We start from the raw sequence: 7,176 nt of genomic DNA on the forward strand, positions 1-7,176 counted from the left end.
TAGATCTGAAGTCCTTTCGGATCATAGAGCACAAACACATGAAGTTTGGTGTTTAGGGCTTGAAAATCACCAATTAGGGACAAAAGGGGATCTAATGAACTAGTGATCAAGGTAGGGAATTTTCTACCTGAAAGGAAGCCTCTTGCAGGGTAGATGTCAGATCTACTTCCCCTCCCTGCACTCTTCCACCTGCTTATTCTTCTCTTAAACTTCAAACTTCCTTCACAAGGCCAAAATCACTCACAAGGACAAAAATGGGCTAGGGTTTCGCTCTACAGCTCTTCTGGAAGTGTTAGGGACAAGGGAGGCCGAGTTAGAGTGTTTAAATAGGGTGCAAACACCTGGGTTAGGGTTTTTTCCCAAACAGGGCCTACTCCCCGAGTCCGGGAACCGACTCGCCGAGTCCAAAGCTTAGACCCCGTGTCTCATCCCGCTCCTACTCGGTGAGTTGGTCCTTCAACTCGCCAAGTCCAAGGAAAAATGCATGACTTATGAAATATTAATTACAAGGAATACGTACCAGGAACCAGGTGCTACAAGAACAGAGAATCTCCTGCCCTTGGTAGTTAACTTTTTCATGTCCTTTAAAAGTATTTAAGGAGGTGCAGGAAAAATCATACAAGCATTTACAAGGAGCTGTTGTATCTATTCAGACCAGGCTTAGAGCAATGGCTGCAATAGATGAGTTCAGAAGAAGAAGAAGAAAGAGCAAGGCTGCAACTATAGTTGTGAATTCTAGCAGAAGATATCGTGTATGTGTTCTTGTGCTGCTATTGTCGATTCGGGAACATCCTTGCTTACCGGTCCAACTCTATGTATCTCACGTGAAGCTTTTGTTAGAACTATTAATCTCAGGGTTTTCAAGTTTTTCATATTTCTTGTATCTAATTAGTTTGTAAATTTTTGTTACAACTTCTAATAATTTGTTTTATCTTTCCATGGAACGATTATTTGTATGACATTAAATTTTATGCAATGGGTTGTATTTTTTGTATATGATATTTTATTTTCTATTATGAGACATTAAATACAAATTTAATTTGAAAATTAGTAAATCTATAAATAATATTCTTTTAACATTTAAAATTACAATACGCAAAAATGTGTGTCATCTTCATTTATGATATGACCTTTCTTGACAGAGGCTTTAATGATATGCAGTGCGAGTCGTAAATGCATGTCGTAAGGTTACGACATGCAAATGCGTGTCATCTTCCTTTATGACAGGGCCTTCCTTGACACGCAATGCGTGTTGTAAATGTGTGTCGATAATTGGTCGTCGTAAATGCATGTCGTAAATAGACGACACACTTTTGCGTGTCGTCATTCGTTATGACAGGGTCTTCCTTGAAACACATTTGCGTGTCGTAAAATGCTGTTTTTGTAGTAGTGAAAGTAAAATTTGCGCCCACTCAATATATATATATATATATATATATATATATATATATATATATATATATATATATATATATATATATATATATATATATATATATATATATATATTAAAAATGGTACATCAAGAAACTTGAAGAAATCTGAAATTCAAAGTTAAATCCAAGTCAAAATCAAAAAGCCAAAAAGTTAAATTTAAAGAGTTGATCAAGACAAAGAAGATGTATGGTATAATGAGAGTGATCCCTCAATAGTGGAATCATAAGGGTAAGCTTGGATTTTCTATTCATTATGGAGCTTACCGTATTTACTGGACGAGTTCGGAAAAAAGGAGGGGTTAGTCAAGCTAAGTTTTTATAAACGAATTTTCTTGAAATTATTTTTAAAAAATTACACTGTTTTCACAAATTTAATTGGGTGTAAAAATTATTTACTCTACCTTGGTTTGACATTAAATATGAATATTGAGAATCTTCTTTAGGTAGTGACTGCATTGGAGTTTCCTTGTTGTAAAATCTGATCATGTGAACAAAAAAAAGAGTGAAGTATTTTTATTTTCTTTTATTTTATTCTAAATTATTTTTAGGTCGTCTATATCTTTCCATTTGTTTATAATGTTTAATCTTTTTCTTATTTGATGGAAAGTAAGGTTTAAGTTTGGGGAGATTTGTTAGATGCCCTTTTATGCATCTTTTAGGATAGTTTCTATTAGCATTTAGCATCATATTTTGTACCTTTGCATGACATTTGTTTAAATAATGTTCAACTCATGTCTTTTTTCAGAATTCTCGTACTAGTAGCATTTTTTGTGTCAATTTGATATAGTTCGAGTGGAGTTGTACTTTGGGAGTAGCTGGATGCATGTTTGGAGCTTAAATGAAGTTGGAATTAAAGAAGGATGCTAAGGAATAACAAGGAGTGCTTAAACTTAAGAGTCGCGTCCGAAATGAGACAGAAACCCAAATCTACGATCGCATTTCTAGTATATGTGATTGCGTTTTTGCCATGTAGTTTCCCAGAGTCGAAATAAGTCATCTGGAGGCCATCTGAGTAGAAAAGACCAAATATGCGATCATTGCATTTCCTTCCTGCAACTCTAGAAACTTCAAATTTGGCTTCGTATTTCATTCAGACACAATCCTAGAAATAATTCAAAATATGTGATTCCATAAACCTATACCTACGACTGCATAAATGGTCTGAAGTTCCAGAAACGTCGAAAATAACATCCTGCATCATATAGAGGCAAATCTAGAATAAATTGGAAAATATGCGATCGCATATAGTCAACCTGCAATCGCATTTTTTGGTTTCTTTCATCGGAAGTTTTCGTATCGCATATAAATGTTGGGTCAAAATATGGTTTATACTTTACTTTTCTGGGCAATTGTATTTTTCTGTAATATTTATGAATTTATGGTCTAGTTTACGGCTGAGTTTACGGCCATAAACACCTTACGGCCATAAACTCATTTACGGCCCATGTGTTATCCAGCCCATATTCCAAGTATAAACAGAGGTGTTAGGGTGAGGAGTAGAGAATGATGAACAGAAGAGAGTTTACGGCCAGAGAGAAGTTTTGTGTGTGTGAATCTTTTGTATCTGGAACTTTAATTCTAATCAATTCATACAGAGATTCATATTCTTCTTCTTCTTCTTCTTCTTCTTCTCTTCTATTTGATCTGGCATCATCCGTTTGATTGGGATTTCACACCATCAAACGGATCTGATTGATACACAAACAAATTAGGGACTTACAATTGGTATCAAAGCCTGGTTGTATCAGTCAAAAGGTTTATTGTTTCGTCTGGAATCTGAATCATTGGTGTTTCCGGTCCAAGCTTACGGCCGTAAACTCCGAGTTCACGTCCGCAAACCAATCAAGTTCTTCAACCGTGAATCTTTTTTTTTGGTCGTGAACCGATTTTTGGTGCAAGTTTTTTAATTTGAAGACCGAATTCTAAATCGCGTTGAACCCTGGACCGTGAATTAAATTAATCTCGTGAATTTTTGTTAACAATTAAACTGAAAAATATTTATAAAAAAAAATTGAAGTTTACGGCCGCAAACTCCTAGTTTACGGCTGCAAACTCCTTCCGGCAGTAAACTATATTTTCCGGCAGTAAACTATATTCAGTAGAAAATCTTGTTTTCAGCAGATAATTTTATTTTATTTTTGAATCTTAATTAATTTTAATTAACTCTCAACCGGAAATTTGAGGCTTACGGCCGCAAACTCCGAGTTTACGGCCGCAAACCCATTTTGGCAGTGAACTCTTTATACGGCAGTAAATCGGATTTTAACTAAATCAGTTTATATTTTAATTTTTTTTAACTTTTGACCTTTGATCTTAAACTTTGACTTTTTAGTTTAACTTTTAAATTTTCAAATTTAGTTTTTCGGTTTGACTTTTAAGTTTATCTTTTCAAGTTTGACATTTGAGTTTAATTTTTTAAATTTGACTTTTAAGGTTGACTTTTGAGGTCTATAATCAAAGGGTTTGACTTTTAAGTTTGATTTTGGGTCTTAGTTGTGCCTTTTAACTGATTTTAAGGTCTACGAGGGAGTTGAAACATGAAAGAGAGTCGTCAGAATATGTTAAGACAAAATTTCAGTATTTTCGATTATATCCCTGGAGAAACCCTCGAAACTCAGTTGCAGCGATTCATTACACTCACTACTGAGATTAATATAGCCGGGATCTTCTTGACTAAGTCCGAGATCAACAAAAAGCTGCTAAATTCACTTCCGAAATCGTGGGATATGAAGGTGGCTATCATCAAGAAGACAAAAGATCTCAATCATCTTAGTCTTGCTGATGTTATTCAAGAACTTGATGTTTTGAAGCGTAGAGAAACAATGACTTCTGAAAACATTTCGGTCACTGAAGTTACATGTACTCCAGCTTGTGAAGCCACGAGTAAATTTCTTCGGGAACAAATTGATGTATTTAAAAGATAAGTTGAGGACCTGAGATATGAAGGATATCAACTCAGGAAATGACAGAAACCCCTGAAGGCTGAATTAGAAGCAAAAACCAAGGACTTTAGGAAACTTCAGGAAGAGTATAGCAACAAGTGTGAAAATTATGATTATGTTAAGAGACAACCTGCTGCTGTAACTGAAGAAATTGACGCTTTAAAAATTAAGTGTGGAAAAACTGATGTCAGTTTCAAAAATTATACTGCGTCAAGTCAGACAGTCGAGTCCTTATATGAAACCTAATTAAAATTCAAAGAAAATCAAAGCAAGGGTCTAGGGTATGATAGTGTTCCTCCTCCTTTCAATCATAACTACACATCCATCCCCATGACAAAGAAAGAAATTGACAGGGAGGCACATCTTAAATATGGAAAACCAGCTGGATTTGTGTCAGGAGGATTTATTAATGTTGAAAATACTAATGTTACTACTTCATGTGCAGGTAAAGTAGCAGAAGATGAGAACAAGGAGAGCACTACTGAACAAACCAATGACTCTTTGAACTTAGAATTTGTTGCTTTGAATTTTGTTGCTCCTAACAAACCCGCCGTTGAGAAATATAGGCCTCCAATTCCAGTGCAAAAGAGTGCCTATTACAAGTGTGCATCTGGGATCAATAAGGGACAAGGCAAGGATACGCCACCAGGGGCAGGAAGAAACAACTTCATAGTGAAGAAAAAGACTTGTTTTCACTGTGGAACACCTGGACACATTGCCAGAAACTGTCCTAATCGCGCATACGTTCCCTACTATGCTCAAGGATGGCAGAAAGCACCAAGAGGGAGATACTCCAAAAGAAACCCCTCAAGGTCACGTTCAGACCATGATGACTGGAATGTGCACAAGGCCAGGCATCCGAATCCCAAGGGCAAGAAGGAAATGTCAGCCAACAAGCCCAGTTCAAGAGATGCTCCTGTGAAGCCAAGACTGGTTAGGTCAAAGTCATCTCGGCAGTCGGCTTCAAGTTCCAAATCAAGTGCCGAGGCACCCATCAGATCGAAAAAGAAATGGGTTAAACCCAACTACCAATGGGTACCAAAGGCTCAATCTCCTAAATCTCCTAATGATTCTAATATTTCTACATCTTCTGTTTGTGATAAACAGGACATGTCATGGGAGAAAGTATTGTGTGTTGATGACAAAGGTCGACCCGGTTTTAAAATGGACTGGGTTCCAAAGAACAACTGATCCCGCTCTGTGTTGGAGCAGCTATGGAGGCATATCATCAGACTTCGGTTTGTTGGTAGTGGCTGCTCCTGGCACATGATAGGAGGCATCTCTCAACTATACAACACTCGGAATTTTGTTTGAGAGTATGTGTCCTTTGTGAGAAGGGAAGAAAGGAAGGATCACTCATGGGGTTAGTGCTTAACGATGTGAAGAATTTTTGGATCTGTTCTGAGATTACGTGTGCTATTCTCAGACCTTCTGGATGCAAATTCAATCGGTGAATTATGGTTTGAGTTTTCTTCTCTATACTCCTGAGTTTTTCTTAAGCTGATTTGCTTTAAAGACTAATTTTTGTTTTAGGATGGTTTAAATTTGCGCATTTATTTTCGTTTCTCTCCTATGCACAAATTTAGGGGGAGAAATAAAAACAAAACAAAAATTAGAAATTTTTTAAAAAATCCAAAAACATTAGAAAATCGGAAAATCAAAAATGTGGTGTTAATGGAATGTGCTTGCAGGAGATGTTTTGGGAAATGAAATTAGCAAGTGATAACGGGAAACCTGAGTCTGCGTAACGTACCCAAATTTGAAGGGTCTATGCTCTGGTTTGATGCGTCGGTAGGCACAAAAAATTTTAAATGGACATGACTAAGCAGAATTGAACTTAGGAAATTTATAGACTTGACAAATCTTGACCTAGTTAGATCCATTCAGCCTGACAATACGACGCTCTGATAGGTTGAGCAGGGAGATACATATGGAAATCTACTCGTCACATTAATTGAACCCGTACTTGGAACCGTGGTTTAACTTTTCCTCGATGTGCGGATTCTGTCCTTAATTCCGGTTGGATGGGGCGACTAGTAAATTCCGATAAATTAGTTCTGTAGAATATCATTTTCTTTCTTTCCGTCTGTTAGTCATATGTTGTCTCCTTTGCGTGACTTCCAATCCGACCTAGTACACAACATATGCAACTCTATTTCTCTGCAGGCTATATATGTGAAATACTTCTTATCTGTTAGCCATATGTTGTCTCCTTTGCGTGACTTCTAATCCGACCTGGTACACAACATATGCAACCTTCTTCTTCTCAACCCCTCTGAAGTAGTTAGTAATAGAATTCTGAATCTATCCTCTCTCTGAATGGTTGTCTGCTCACCCGGTGTAAGGAGTACTCTGGAAGTTCTTGATGGCTGGGGCATATCAGGAAGCGGGAAACACGTTCCAGTACACTTAAAATTGAACACATACAGATTGTCTGTAGATCTCGCTGCTCAATTTAGGTGGACAACAATATCCCTGGTCGTCGTCAGATGAATGAACCTTAAGATATAGTATCTAAGAAATTAGGATCAGATATAAATTTTAGGTTTTTAAGTTCATCATGTCTTGTAACAAATAGTATGTCCTAAATCTGTCACAAATTTTTCGTGTTTAAGTGGACCACAATACCGACGATCGACCAGACAAAGATGTGAATACGAAAGGTACCGACAAGTGGATTAAGGCTGTCTAAAAACTTTGATCCCAAATCACTTTTAAAGTTAAATATCATTTTTATTTTTGTTAAATTTGTCATAGTTTCTTCTAATTTAAATATTATGGGAGAATTAAAAATTAAA

Source organism: Lactuca sativa, chromosome 7 (assembly GCF_002870075.4).
Source record: "Lactuca sativa cultivar Salinas chromosome 7, Lsat_Salinas_v11, whole genome shotgun sequence".
In the NCBI taxonomy this organism is placed as follows: Eukaryota; Viridiplantae; Streptophyta; class Magnoliopsida; order Asterales; family Asteraceae; genus Lactuca; species Lactuca sativa.